This window comes from Hibiscus syriacus, unplaced genomic scaffold (genome assembly GCF_006381635.1).
Source record: "Hibiscus syriacus cultivar Baekdansim isolate YM2019G1 unplaced genomic scaffold, ASM638163v2 tig00110540_pilon, whole genome shotgun sequence".
Taxonomy (NCBI): domain Eukaryota; kingdom Viridiplantae; phylum Streptophyta; class Magnoliopsida; order Malvales; family Malvaceae; genus Hibiscus; species Hibiscus syriacus.
In genome coordinates, this window is record NW_024062772.1 from 120,953 (window position 1) to 137,732 (window position 16,780).

The 16,780-nt window shown below is 36.0% G+C and overlaps 2 pseudogenes; one reads left to right on the top strand and one right to left on the bottom strand.

Moving 5' to 3' along the window:
• Nucleotides 1-19: 19 nt before the first annotated feature.
• Nucleotides 20-4,596, bottom strand: LOC120130291 (annotated as a pseudogene).
• A 7,683-nt stretch (nucleotides 4,597-12,279) lies between these two features.
• LOC120130274 lies at nucleotides 12,280-14,527 on the top strand (annotated as a pseudogene).
• The last annotated feature ends 2,253 nt before the right edge of the window (nucleotides 14,528-16,780 follow it).

Sequence of the window (16,780 nt, forward strand, 5' to 3'; positions counted from 1 at the left end):
AAGCATGATGTGCATTTACCTAGTTCCGTCTTCGACTCGATTTCTGTGCCTCTGTTAGCAGATGACGATTGCGTTGGTGGAACAGGCAAGACCGTTCCACCCCGGATACCATCTGAATCTGTCATGTCAAGTGTCTTCTGAGCTTCGATATAGACCTTGAGATCGCGTATCTGTCGCAATAAATTACATTAAAGCCGGGAAATCTCGAGCATTGCATAGAAATTATAACTCGGGTCATTAAGATACCTGCTCTTCCAGATCAAGTATCTTCTCATCCATCAACCTCGACTCAGAGGCTTCCCTAAAAGAAAAACAAAGGCACCGTGTAAGGTCTGGAACCCGAAAAACATGAGAAAAAAGCCAAATGTTAATACAAGAAGTGGTTGCATGTGCACCGTAGTAGTAAGTTTCCCCTTTTCGGGCGCAAGACCGTTCACCCCGGATACCATCTGAATCTGTCATGTCAAGTGTCTTCTGAGCTTCGATATAGACCTTGAGATCGCGTATCTGTCGCAATAAATTACGATTAAAGCCGGGAAATCTCGAGCAATTGCATAGAAAATTATAAACTCGGGTCATTAAGATACCTGCTCTTCCAGATCAAGTATCTTCTCATCCATCAACCTCGACTCAGAGGCTTCCCTAAAAGGGAAAACAAAGGCACCGTGTAAGGTCTGGAACCCGAAAAACATGAGAAAAAGCCAAATGTTAATACAAAGAAGTGAGTTGCATGTGCACCGGTAGTAAGTTTCCCCTTTTCGGGCAAGAAGATGACAATTATGTTAATGGATCCAGGGTGGAAAAATAGAGTACCTCTCTTCAATTTCCTTGGCCTTATCGCGCCAAACTTGTTGGTCTTTTATGAGTTTATGATTGACCTACAACAGATAATGATGTTCACATAAAGAACCAACGATGCAAATGCTTTCTCGCAAAGTTAAGCGCATGCAGAACCCGTGTAACGGAAAATGTCGAAACACAGCCCGGCAAGAGCATTTTCCCCCTCTGTGCACTTATCCAGATTACTCTGGATGTCCTTCATTTCCGATGTCACAGCCTTCTCCACGGCTTCGGCAATCGTACTCTCTTTTGCTTTTGGCTTCCGCGAGCATAGATTCATAGTTCTGTAGGATGGGGAGTAGAGCAGAATATAACAAAGAGTTCTTTATACTGTAAGAACTGCAATAGCACCAGTAGGACAAGAACACACTAAAACAGAGAAAGAAATCCTTAAAACTAAAAGAAAACCAGTGTTCATCTTACTTGTCTTTGTTTCTCTAACTCGGTAGCCAGAAGTCTGCTGAACTCATCGAAAACCTGTTTCATTGGCACATATGTCAAAGTCGGCACTCGTGCAGCAGTTAGATTATTACTTGAAAGGCTTTTCAAATAAATTCTAACAATCGGTGTCAAAGCCATGTATGTGTCAGTTGTAGCTAATGAAATCGTTCTATTCGTTCAAGGAAACCTGTTAAACTTACAATGTATCGAGCTTTCCTATCGGCTAGATTAAGATATCCATAATTTACCATTGTATATACCGCTCCTACTTTGCTGCTATAGATGACCTCGTTAATTCCGGAATCATCAGCACAGCCACAGGAACGACAAGTTCCTTCGATTGACGTGCAACGGGAGTTCATCTCAACCAGTTTGCCATCAACTCTTGAATGATCTAATCGATGAACATGACCATCACCCACATAGTCCCATATCTGCTGTGATATTAACTCAAGGGAATAGCGATGCTGTGTATCTTTCCAATGTCTAACGGCATGACCTTCTTTATATCTGCAGTGCCATAAAATAGTGGGTTGAAACATAAAGACCACGAATTCTTTTAAAAAGTTCGAAACATAAATAAAGTAATGACGTCGCTTGGATAATGTTACCGTGTTTAAACACGATAAGAAAGGGACAGATGCTAATGCATCACCTTCTGCACCCCATGAAACCACATATCAAGCAGATCCAAAGATTCTCTCCAGATCCACAAACAGAACAGACTGGATTCTCGTCCTGCTGCTGGCAAAACTGGCAGACCTATCAACACAAACGATGCTAATTAGAACATTATTCCATACGAAAGAGCACACAAATTTTAACGAAGACGATTCATAAACTAAACAGATGCAGATGCAATAATATTAACTGATACCAAAAAATAAAGTCAGCTTCTCCGGGATAACGGTAGAAGGATACAATATAAAGAGCATAAGTTTCATGGAAATAAGAACTAGCTTACTGTACAGGACATGTAAGTCCATTTCGATGTGCAAGATCGACATGGAAACGAATGGTCACAAAATGTACCAAGTATCCCACTAGTATCTGGGTCCAACCTCTGTCATCAAACACCAAAAAGGGAAGTTAAATTAATAGCATAAATATATGAAACATGATGAACACACTAGATCGAAAAGGATAATTTCTGCTTTATCACGAACCGAGACAAATGGGGCAAGTAGGCAACGCAGCAAATCCTTCAGGAGGCGTGCTTGCAATCTCGGACAATTCCGTGTATTCGTCAGAATGCATAAAAAGGATGTGACATAACTCGGCCTAAAATGAAATCAACTCATTAATCAAGATTGTTGCTCTCAAGGATCAAAATGAAGAGATTAGGAGCAGGGATTTAAATAGCGACTGTTATATGGCGGTTTTAGTGCCATCTAAAATCGTTATTACAAGACTGCTATACCGCAATGATTGCAACATCACCCATTATGTCCGCAATTACTATAAATGTTGATGCCTATTACACACCTGCAAGCAGAAGATCAAGCTCGAGTGGTTGTGAGAGATAGTAAGGGTCAAATTTTTGGTCCCTTTGATTTTTCTGGAAAAAGATTTGGTGGTGGTTCATGCCAGGGATTTAAATTGCAGTTGTAGTCGGGTTGTATTTATCGCGGTTGCAGATATAATGATGCTATTGCGGTTATTAGGGGTGATTTATTATAATTATAATATTATGATAAGGATTGATTCTAATTTTCGACTTTCTCTAACCATGTAAGATATATATTTCATATTTTTTTCACATTATAATATTATTTAATATATCAAATACAATCTAAAATTATAAAATATATTCATAATATTATATTTTAAAGAAAGTATTTGAGGGTAAATATATTGATGAGAGTATAAAGGAGTCAAGGAATTTATGATAATAAAGAATTTGCAAACAATTGTAATCAAAAGATCAAATTGAGTAAAATGTAAAGTTAAGGGACTAAATAAAAAAGAGAGTCAATTTTTAGTAAAAAAAATAAGAATTGAAGTTACAGAGGTATTCTATGACGATTATGAACATGTGGTTCAAATTTAGTGAAAACGAACTTAAAATACATGATGAATTGAAAAAATAAGTAAATTATGAAAAATTGAAGCGCTAAATTGAAAAATAAAAAACTTATTATCAAAAAGAGAAATTGAAAGTACATATGTATTCTATAATGGTTTAAGAATACGTGGTACAAATTTCATAAAAAATGACCGAAAATGAAGGAGAAATTGATGCCTATTACACACCTGCAAGCAGAAGATCAAGCTCGAGTGGTTGTGAGAGATAGTAAGGGTCAAATTTTTGGTCCTTTTGATTTTTCTGGAAAAAGATTTGGTGGTGGTTCATGCCATGGATTTAAATGCAACACAACTGAAAAAGAGACCATAATCACGATAAATGAAAAACAACTGAAAAAGCGACTGCAACCGCAACCATAATCACAATAAACACAAAGCAACTGAAAAAACGACGGCATCCGCAATTTAAATTTCTGATTAGGAGGCGAAGCTTACCGACCTCGGCAGGTGAAAACCTTTTCCCGTTCAAGCTAAAATAGAATGTATCAACCGCCGACTGGTTAACTAACTCTATCAATACGCTATACTTATCTTCTATTTCATCATTCCTATTATTCCAAAACATGCACCATTAACGAAAAAGAAAAAAGGATTTTTAAACGTAAGTATCATACGAAGATCAAGATTTTTTTTAAAGTGAAAAATTCATCAAATTGGGATCAAGAACGATCTATTAAAGATTTGTATGTCATGACCTTGGATGAAAAATTAGGGATTGAGGGTCAAGAATTAGGAATTACGGGTCAGAAAATTGGGAAATTAGAAAAGGAATTAGGGATTTGGAATTATGAAAGAGGGGAAATGGGGAACTTACCTGAGGCAGTAAAAAATAAAGAAAGTATTGAATTATAGCATTAATCGGGGGCTGAGGAAGGGTAACAGATAGGGCTGAGTCACGGCTGAAGGAAACAAGGACAACAATTGAGAGTTTGTTAGGGAATATCACAGCTGTCAATAAATAATTGAACAATCTAAAATATATATATGAATTGTAATTAAAATATGAGATTATGAATGAAAAATTGAGAATTTCTTTATGTAAACTTACCTCTTCTTCTGCAATCCTTTCTCACAAATTTCAGGTGCAAACCTGACAATTGGTAATCAGAGATGAGTTTAGTGATCCCAAACGAATTTACACGCTGGGTAAGACAAAAAAGATGCAAAAGACTGAAACCGTAGAGGTACCAGAATAATCAATGGAGGTTAAGGATGAGGAAACCTTGCCATCTTGGTGGACTGGGCAGAAAGTAGAGATGGAAGGAAGGATACAAACATTGGAAGAGGGAATGATTGAAAATAGAGACTATTTGCAAAGAATCCTAGAACTGGTCAACTAGGCAGCTGAGGAAAAAGATTCACCTCAGTCAGAAAAGAGTCAACCACCAACAGTTGCAAAGCAAAACAAAAATGAAGATAAGCATCCATGCTTAGTTACAGTTCTTAGTGAGTATGAGAAGTATACTTTTAAGACTAATGAACCTAGAATATTAGCATCTAAACCTATTAATACTCCTCCACTTTGTGAAAATCAACCTAATGCTACTTTGGATGTGTAAAAATTGAAAATGGGAGGAAACACAATGGAAATGGGAGAATCATCCATTGGGGAAGATGTTCAGTCAGGCTATGTTTTCAGACCAAAAATAGAACTCCAAATGTTTGATGGAACAAATCCTAGAAGCTGGGTGAAAAAATGTCAGAAGTACTTTTCTATTTTTAGAGTACCTGAATGTCAGAAAGTATAATTAGCTACAATGTATTTAACATGGAAGGCTGAAACCTGGTTTGATGGTTATATAGCTAAAAAAAAAAAGAACTGACATGAGTTTACAACAGATATATGTCATAGATTCTGTGATCAGAATTATAATGACATTGTGAAAGAGTTTAACAAGCTGATTCAAAAGAACTCTGTAGAAGATTATCATGAGAAGTTTGAGGAGTTGAGGTCTTACATGCTGCAGTATAGTTCATTCTTGGAGGAAGGGTATTTTGTTTCTAGTTTCCTGAGTGGATTGAAAGAAGAAATTAAGCACAGGGTTAAAGTTCATAATCCCACAACTTTAGCCACTGCTTTTAGATTGGCCAAATTTGTTGAATTGACTTGGGAAGTAGAAAACAAGAAACTGAGGTTCTATCATAGAGTAATGTCTACAGGGCAGAGCCTCAACTACAAGGTCCCTCACACTACCTTGAACCAATCACCAAAAGGAGCTGCCCAGAATTTGAATCAGAGTAAACCATCATTGGTGGAATATAGAAGGACACATGGACTATGTTACAAATGTGGAGAGAAATTCAGTCCAGGACACCAATGCAAGGTCAAGCAGCTAAACTTAATGGAGGAGTTAGAGGATACATGAGAGTTTGAAAATCTGGAAACATGAAATAATGAGGTAATGGCAACAGATCCTGTGGAAGGAGAATTGAAAATTTCTATAAATGCTATAACAGACTAGACATGCCACAACACATTGAGGATCCAAGGGCATATATCAGGGAAACCTTTAAACATTCTCATAGATAGTGGAATCACACACAACATTATAACTCGTCAATGGTCCAAAGAAGGAGTGGAATTAGAGCAAACTCATCCTTTGACTATTACAGTTGCTAATGGTGAAAAGTTGTATAGTTCAGCCATGAGTAAAAAGTTAAAATGGGGAATGCAGGGTTCTCAATTTGAACATGACTTCAGAGTTTTAACTCTAGAAGGAAGTGACATGGTTCTAGGAGTGGATTGGATGAAAAAGTATAATCCACTATTGATGGATTTCAATCATATGACCTTGAGTTTTCAAAAAGATGGGGAAGAAATTACCTTAAGAGGACAAAATTCACCTACTGTCAAATTGATATCAGACAGTAAGTTGTAGAAATTGATGGGAAAGAACAGTGATATATCAGGGGAAATTTTTATGCTAAGTGAGGAAGTTAGTACTAATATGGTGCCTATTGAACTGCAGAGTTTATTGGAGGAGTATTCATCTGTTTTTGAGGAACCAAAAGGGATGCCACCTCCAAGAGAACATGATCATTCTATAACACTAAAAGAGGGTACAAAAGCAGTGAACATTAGACCTTACAAGATGCCCTATCATCAGAAGTCAGAAGTGGAAAAACAAATTAAGGAAATGTTGTCCTCTTCCATAATTCAGACAAGTAAAAGCCCATTTGCTTCACCTTGTTTGTTGGTAAAGAAGAAGGATAGGAGTTGGAGGATGTGTATATATTATAGGCAATTGAATGCCTTAACTATAAAAAACAAGTTTCCAATTCCTGTGGTGGAAGATTTGTTGGATGAGTTGACTGGAGCAGCCTATTTTTCTAAACTAGATTTGAGATCAGGGTACTAGCAGATTAGAATCACTCCTGAAGAAATTCCTAAAACAACCTTTAGGACTCATCATGGCCATTTTGAGTTCAAGGTTATGCCTTTTGGATTAATAAATGCCCCAGCCATTTTTCAGGCATTAATGAACAAGTTGTTTGGCCCTTATTTAAGAAAATTTGTACTGGTATTTTTTGATGACATCCTCATCTACAGTTCTGATCTAAAGAGCCATGTCATGCATCTTAGGACTATTTTGAAAGTCCTCAAGAAGAATAAGTTGTTTGCTAAAAGGGCAAAATATTTCTTTAGCCAAAAGGAGGTGGAATATTTAGGCTACATTATATCTAAGCAAGGGGTGGCTACTGATCCAACAAAGATACAAGCAATGCAATAATAGAAGCTGCCAAAAACTTTTAAATCCTTAAGGGGTTTTCTTGGCTTGACAGGGTATTATAGGAGATTTATAAAAGGATATGGACAGATTACCAAGCCTTTGACTACTATGCTTAAGAAGGACCAGTTTCAATGGACAAAGGAAAGTAAAGCTGCCTTTAAACTTTTAAGAATGCAATGTGTCATGCTCCTGTCCTAGCACTACTTGATTTCAATAAAAGTTTATGTTTGGAGACAGATGTAAGTTCTAGAGGAATAGGAACAATTTTATCTCAAGAAGGTAGACCAATGACCTATATCAGCAGAGCATTGGGACCTAAACAATTGGATTTATCCATTTATGAAAAGGAGTATTTAGCCATACTCATGGCTATTTCTAAATGGAGATATTACTTGGAAGGGGTCATTTATTATTAAAACAGACCATGAAGCTCTTAAGCATTTGATGGAACAAAAGCTAACTACTTCAATAAAGAAAAAGGGCTCACAAAATTATTGGGATTGGATTATGTTATCTAGTACAGGAAAGGCATACATAATTTGGCAGCTGATGCATTATCTAGAAGGGATGAGAAAGAAGTAGAATTGCAGCAAATGACTGCTATTGTTGTCATTCCTACTTGGGTTCAAGAGGTTGAACAGAGCTATCAAAATGATTCTCTGGTTGTAGAAATGGTCACTAAGTTAACTATCTCTAACCAAGATGCAACAGACTGGTCTTATTCTAAAAGTATCCTAAGATACAAGGGTAAGGTTTATATTGGCAGCACTGGTTCCTTAAGACAACAGATCTTACAAGATTTACATGACTCACCCAAGGTGGTCATTTAGGTATACAAGCTACCTACCACATGGTGAAATTCTATTTCTATTGGAAAGGGATGAAAAACATGGTTAAAAGTTATGTGCAACAGTGTGACATCTACCAAAGAATTTAGGATGAACATGTGTTGAAATTAGGGCTACTACAACCTTTTCCAGTTCCCCAACAAGCTTGGGAATTTGTTACAATGGACTTTATTGAGGGTTTTCCTACTTTTAGTAGGTATAATTGTATCCTGGTTATTATTGACAAGTTTACCAAGTATGCACATTTTCTACCCTTGGTACATCCCTTTATTGCAGCAGATGTAGCTAAAATCTATTTGGACCAGATTTATAAACTATATGGGCAACCAAAGATAGCAATATATGATAGAGACAAGATTTTTAACATCCTTTTTTGGACAGAGTTAATGAAGCTACTAGGAATTACTGCCTTATTCACTATAGCTTACCATCCAGAAACTGATGGTCAAACAGAGAGATTAAATCAATGTTTGGAACAATATTTGCGTGGGATGTGTTTTATGAAGCCTGTTAATTAGAGTAAGTGGTTATCACAAGCTGAATGGTGGTATAATACAAGTTTCCATACTGCCTTGGGAACAACTCCCTTCACAACTTTGTATGGATATACTTCCCCTATTATGACATGGCTAACAAACTCTAGAGTGGCAGATGTACAACAATTATTACAAGAAAGGGATAATATAAATAATGTTCTACAAGACTAACTCGACGTATGAAACATTATGCTGATAAAAAGAGAAGTGACAGAGAGTTCCAGGTTGGTGATGAAGTTTACCTCAAGTTACAGCCTTATAGACAAACCTCAGTAGCCCTTAAAAAAATTTGAAGTTGTCTGCAAGGTATTATGGACCCTACAAAGTCATAGAAAGAATTGGTTCAGTGGCCTACAAATTGCAATTACCTGACAATTCAAAAATACACCATGTTTTCCATATTAGTTTGTTGAAGAAGAAGATTGGGAACAAGTCAGTTACCTCTAGAGATCCACCAGAGGTCAATGCGAATGGTCAACTTCGTGTCTATCTATCCATGGTATTAGATAAAAGGATGGTAAAGAAATACAAGAAAGTAATAACTCAATTGCTAATCCAGTGGGTGAATTGGACTAGAAAATGCTACCTGGGAAGACTTTATGGTGTTAAAGTCACAATTTACTGACTTCGATCTTGGGGACAAGCATCGACTGCATGAGGAGGTATTGTCATGGCCCTGGATGAAAAATTAGGGATTGCGGGTCAGAGAATTGGGAAATTAGAAAAGGAATTAGGGATTTGGAATTATCAAAGAGGGGAAATGGGGAACTTACCTGAGGCAGTAAAAAATGAAGAGAGGATTGAATTACATCAGCAATCGGGGGCTGAGGAAGGGTAACAGATAGAGCTGAGTCACGACTGAAGGAAACATATACAACATTTGAGAGTTTGTTAGGAAATATCACAACTGTCAATAAATAATTGAACAATCTAATATATATATATGGATTGTAATCAAAATATGAGATTATGAATGAAAAATTGAGAATTTCTTTCTGTAAACTTACCTATTCTTCTTCTTCTGCAATTCTTTCTCACAATTTTCAGGTGCAAACCTGACATTGTAAAAGGCGATGAATGATACCGGATGAAGAGGATGTAGGAGACATTCTCGATAGAGGTGGACGATCCCTCTCTTTTCGTGTAATTTAGGGTTAGGGTTTGATGGGGAGCTGGTGGCATAGAACTCGATTTCTTCGGCGTCGGCGAGTTGTAACTCGGTGTCCACTGAGTGAACTCGGGGGATGAACATGGTGTTGTAATTGAGTTCACTCGATTTTCAGGAAGGATGACACAGTTCTGTCTAATAAACGAATTGATCCTCAAAATTTTCTTTTCTACTATGCAGATATTAAAAAAATATTATTTTAAAATAAATATTATTTTATATATTTATGACTAATTTAATATTAATTTTTGAAAATATTGTAAAAATATATTTTTAAAAAGCGTAATTTAAAATATAGCTGCCTGAAATTAATGTCAGAAAATAATTTTTAAAAGATAAAATGTTTATCTTATACATTACGTTATAAATAAAAATTATAATATTTAAATAAAAATTATAATTTAATCCAAAAATGATTTTTTACAATAAAAATATTCGTCAACAAATGATTCAGAGTCTTTCAAAGTATAACATCTATTATTACTTATAATTTATCTTAGATTAATAAAAAAATTAATTCAATTAAATAATTTAAATGATAGCAAAGTATTATTATATAACTAATTGAAATTAATTGAATAAAAATAATAATTAATATATTACATAAATTTATATAAAAAAATCACGTTAGTATTTTAATTCTTGTAGATTTATTTCATGAGTAATAAATATTACTATTTTTATTTCAAAAAATTGTTCTAATTAAAAAATAATGGTCAAAATGGCAATTTAACTATGTTAAAGACGAATCTTAGTATTATAATTTTAAATTTTATAAAAATATTTTATATAATTTTATCATATCCCAATAAATTACATAATACCAAATCAAAATAATTAATTAATAATAATATTATTCTTAAAACTCATCACTTTATTAATTTCATTTACAGCGAAATATCTCCTCTTCTTTTTGTGAAAATAGATTTTTTTTTTGCAATTTTAGCATTTATATATATAAATATAAATTTAATTTCATTAAAATAATTTAAAAAAATAATTATGCATATGTAAATTATAATAACATATTAACATATGATTTAATTAAAATTTAATCAAATTAATAAAAGATTTAAACAATAATATGGGTTTGATTTAATTGTATAGGCTAATTTGGGTCAAAGAGTAATAAAAATTTATTTCGTTATGAAATAAGTAGCCTACGCAATAAATGAATTATTGTTATTCTTTGAAGACTTAGATTCGAGCATCATGAATATCATAACCGTGAGCATTCAATGTCAAAAGATTGAGATTATCTTTGAACAAATTGCATTGTATTTAGGCCTGTAAATGAACTGAACGTTCAACGAACCGTTCATGAACCGTGAAGCGGGGAGTTCGTTTATGTTCGTTTATTTATTAAGTGAACGAACATGAACAAGATTTTACGTTCGTTTAATTAAATGACCGAACACGAACAAAGGGCTCATTCGTTCATTTACGTTTGTGAACGTTCAATTATATGTTTGTTTATGTTCGTTCATTTATGTTCGAACAGATGGCAAGTTTAATATGTTACGAATATTATTGAAGTTGTTTGGATTTCAAGAAGATTGTTTTGTTGAACAAATTAACTTTAAGACTTTATTATATTCATATAGCTTATTTATGATTTATGTATGTATTTGTCATATTCGAACAAATTAACTCTAAAGTTGCATGTTATATTAATGAATTTTAAGTTGTTTTTTTTTGTTGTTTACTTTTTTTACATTCATTTGTTGTGTTCGAATAAGTTTATTTTTTGTATTTGTGTTGTTCGTTTATGTTCAGTTATTATGTTTGTTTATATTCGTTCGTTTGTGTTCGTTTACGTTCATTTATGTTCGTTTACGTTCATTTATGTTCGTTTATCATTTAAATGAATGAACATGAACAAAAAAAAAATTTGTTCGCTTATGTTCGTGTTCGTTTATGTTCGTTTATTTATTAAATGAACGAACATGAACATACATCCGTTCGTGTGCGTTTGATTCGTTTACGAGCCTAATTGTATTGTACTTACTTCATATTATTAAAAAAAATTAATTTGTTACATACAAATAGGGTAAAGTGCATAAATAGCCATCAACTATAAGACACTATTTTATTAATTCTACCGACTATTAAAAATTATAAAATAATCACTTGACTATTCATATGTTCCAAACTAATATGCTAAAAGTTTAATCATAAAATTGTTTGAGTTGTACTTTTTGGTTCAAGTCTTTGTTTACATTATGTCGTTGAGTTAGTGCTTAAAATACTATATTTCATCGAATCCGTGTTTGAAAACAATTATAATACTAATAAATATTATTAAAATATAATTTTTTCATATTCCAATAAACGCATTAACATTTAATTTTTTAACAAAATATATGAATTAATAATATATAAAAATCAAATAACTATTTTATAATCAAAACACCATTTATGTAATTTACTCGTACAAATAACGAGAGTTTAAATTAACGAGAAACGTCTCGCCGTCTATTACGCGCCTGTGCAAATCTTTGCGCCTTAGAAATGGAGGCAATCACGTAACTTTAGATTCTTCACTCTCACTGTTCAATCTTATATTTACACTAAAACCACCGTAAAATTCCAACTTTACACATTAACCCCCGTCAAGTTTCTTGGATCCGCTTCCACCGACTGTTCGGCCGCCATCTCCGCCGTCTAAAGTTTCACCGTTTGGATCGTTCATAGTCTTGAAAAGGTAAATTCAGATAAACAACCCATTTTCGTTATCGTTATCGTTTTCGGATCAAGATTCTGTCTATCACAAGAACAAAACAAAACCCAATTTCAGTTACTGGTAAATTTTCAGTTTTTTATTGACGACGTTTTCTTTTTGGAGCACAAAGATTTCATCGTTTTTTTCCTTTTTTTGTTTTATGTATGTACTAAGCATTAAGTTTCAAGATTAAGAAGGAAAACGGAGTCTTTTACTAATGGCGCCAAGCACATTCCGTAAGGCGATCGGGGCCGTGAAGGATCAAACGAGTATGAGCATAGCCAAAGTCGCCGGGAACATAGCGCCGGAACTCGAAGTTTTGGTGGTAAAAGTCACGAGCCACGATGAAGATCCGGCCGATGAGAAGTATTTCAGGGAGATCATAAGCCTTACATCATATTCTAGGGGTTATATTAGTGCATGCATCGCTACGGTGTCGAAGCGATTGAGTAAAACTCATGATTGGATTGTTGCGCTCAAGTCTTTGATGCTTGTTCATAGGCTTTTAGTTGATGGGAACCCTAGTTTTGAAGAGGAGCTCATGTTTTCCGCCAGGAGAGGGATGAGGGTTTTGAATATGTCTGATTTTAGGGACGAGGCGCATTCGAATTCCTGGAATCACGCTGGTTTTGTTAGATTTAATGCTATGTATCTCGATGAGAAGGTCGATTTTTCGGTGTTTGAGGAGAAGAGGAGAGATGGGGAGGAGAAGTTTGCCGGGATAGATGGGAGGAATAGGCTGAGTGAGTATGGAGAATTTAGAGACGATTATGATCGCGGGACTGATAGTAGATACGGTGATTTGGATGATTCTGTTGGGAGAGAGCAGAGGAGAGAGGCGACACCGAGGAGGGAAATGAGGCCAGAGAGAGTTTTAGGGAGGCTACATCGGTTGTTGAAGATTCTTGATAAAGTATTGGGTTGCAGGCCGGCCGGTATGGCAAAAAAATAGCAGATTGGTGCTTGTTGCACTTTATCAGATTTTGAAGGAGAGTTTCGGGCTTTATGTCGAGATATGCGAGGCATTGGGGATCTTGCTGGATAGGTTTACCGAGATGGAGTATGCCGATTGTGTAAAGGGCTTTGATGTTTATGTTAGTGCTGCAAAGATGATTGATGAGCTTGTTGGGTTTTATGGTTGGTGTAAGGACATGGGAATTGCTAGGTCCTCCGAGTATCCTGAAGTGCAGAGAATTACCGATAAACTTTTGGGTACACTCGAAGGTTTTCTGAAGGGAACGGCCAATGGCCGAAAGAGTCGGGAGAGAATTAGAGAAGAGAAACTGCCAATTAGCAAGGAGCCTGAAACGAACATGAATGAAATAAAGGCTCTTCCTGCACCAGAGAATTATACCCCACCTCCACCACCACCTGAACCCGAACAACCTAAGACGGTGCCACAACAGGTTACAGAGGACCTAGTGAATCTGAGGGATGATGCAGTTTCAGCCGATGAGCAAGGGAACAAATTGGCTTTGGCTTTGTTCTCCGGACCACCTACTTCAAATGCTAATGGCTCATGGGAAGCGTTTCCTTCAAATGGTGAGCCAGAGGTTACTTCTGCATGGCAAACACCGGCTGCTGAGACTGGTAACGCAGATTGGGAATTGGCATTGGTCGAGTCAGCTAGTAATTTATCGAAGCAGAAAGCTGCATTAGCTGGTGGATTTGATCCATTGCTTCTGAATGGCATGTATGATCAAGGTGCAGTGAGGCAGCACGTGAGCACCACTCAGCTAAGTGGTGGGAGTGCAAGTAGTGTTGCCATGCCTAGCCCGGGAAAGACTGCTACTCAAGTGCTGGCATTGCCTGCCCCAGACGGGACGGTACAACCGGTGGGAAATCAGGATCCTTTTGCTGCATCGCTTACAGTTCCACCGCCTTCGTACGTGCAGATAGCAGACATGGAGCGGAAGCAGCAGCTACTCGTACATGAACAGATGCTATGGCATCAATATGGAAGGGATGGGATGCAAGGTCAAACAAGTTTATCCAAGATCACCGCTACTTCTGGCTTCTACGCCCCTGTTGCACAGCCAGTAATGATGCCTTATGGAATGCCGCCGGTCGATGGGATGGGGCAACCGGTAGGGTACTATTTTCCATCCTACCGAGTTAAATTTTCCTTCAAGCTTGATTAGTTCTTGGCATGGTTCACAATATTATTTTCGAATCAACCTTCGAGTATTCGGAATTTAATTTCTTGCATTCATTTTATACTTAATTTATTTACAGAGCTACCTGCATCAGAGGGTACAATAGCTTTGATAAACTATTCAGTATATGCATTTTGTCATAATTACAGGTTCAGAACTTACATGTCATAATTGACCAACATTGAATTTATAAATATTTTGGTCCTTATATTTTATAAAATGAACAAATCGATATCTGAACATTCTGAGACTAAAAAATTTGAAACAATTCGTTCAAAGAAACAAGTTTTGAACAGCTTCCTGTGTAAAGAATGTTATGGTGCAAACCAAATGAATGTGCTCAATGGAACTAATAAATAGCGGAGATATTTTTTGGTTTAACCACCAAAATCCGATCTATTATTTGACTATCCCGGGTTTGTAAAGACCTATTATGGGCGTAATCCTCTAACCTAATTTACTTCATTCACAAACGTCATAATTTAAACTTTCACTAGACTATCTACTATTGCAAATAAATCTTATCCTACGGGTAGCCACTGCTCACTCCCAAAAACTGAATTCTGGGGAATGAAGTTTTGGTCAAATTTGTTCATCCAGCTTACAACATATTTGACGTTTTGGTTAATTGTTTCTACAACATCCAGGCTTCACCATCATCACCATGCTATGGCTCTGCCACAAAACAAATCAGTGTGCGTAGACCAAAACGTTGCTCCGAATACCAGACTGTAATACAAGGAAAACTCTGACAATTTGGGGAATAAGAGGCTGAGCGAGGAACATTCTGCTAGACCTCAGGTGGAACAAAAAGACCCAAACTAAGTTTTGAAACAACTTTAGGTTATAGTTTGGTTCAATCTAAAAATGGTTGAGCGTCCATGCATAGGTGCACCAATTTCCTTTGGTACTCCCCAAAATATTCCCCAACTGCAATAACATCATCATATGCAGGGTTTAAACCAGGCAAGTCAACTACTGAGTCATCGATTGATGATCCCGATTCATCCTCCAAGCCTACTAAATTAGTAAAGAATTCCGTGTGAATTTCACGGTATGCCAGTATAAACATAGCAGCTGTGTCGGGCTGCTGTGCCTCACGGAGGGCTGCCAATGCCTCCTGCATCGACCCGGCTGCAACAAATAAGATAAGAGCCCTGCACCGAACCACATCAAAACAACATATCGTTTCAAGAACCGAAGGAATTCGAGTCGGAAATCGATAAACTCATCAGAGTTAGACACAAGAACTTAGTCATACTGTTAGGTTGCTTGTGCAGAAGGAACTCATAGGCTACTTGTTTACGAGTATGTCTGCAACGACTCACTTGATCAACATTTATCAAGTAAGGACAACTCTGGTTCAGGCATTTTAGCATACACTTGGCATTATCGACAATGCCGAAACTCTAAAGCTAATAATTCATAAAAATGTGCAGCAGAATGTCAAGCTACGCCATTGAGTTGGGCACAAAGGGTAAAAGTAGCAGTTGGTTCAGCCAAGGGTCTAAGCCACCTACATCAAAACAGCATCATTCACAAAAATATAAAACCGAGTAACATTTTTCTAACACATGGTTTTGAACCACTGGTAAGAACCTCAACTTATGTTTCATAATTACATCTTTGTTAAACCTTAATGTATGTGAAAGTTCATGTTACAAATGTTCTGTTTAAAGCTTGGAGATTTTGGGGTAGCGGAGCAGTGCTTGAAGCAGAACAAGATTCAGACACCTAAGAATTTCCCCCCCAGAATGTGCTGAGAATGGGACATTGTCTACTCAGACAGATGTATACTCTTTTGGTTTGGTTCTACTAGAGATGATTACAGGGAAGACGACCATGGACAAGATTCTGGGGCATAAAGATTTTTTGACATGGGTAATATACTAAACACTAAACACTAAATCATATAACACATTTATAGTAAGGCATAATGTTAAAATTTGCCCTTAATATTTGATAAAATAGTTATTTTAGTCTCTATTATTTTACTACAGATAATCACTTATTGATGACATGACAAGTTCGTGTATACAAAGTGATGAGTGATACATTTCATATATCCAAAGCGATGATGTGACACTGTCATGTGTCTAAAGTGATGACTCATGACTTGGTACATATCATATATCTAAAGTGATGATGTGACATTAATATGTGTCTAAAATGATGACTCAATACATGCCACACCATCACTTTAGACAAATCACAAATGATATATGTCACATCACCACTTTAGACACGTAATAT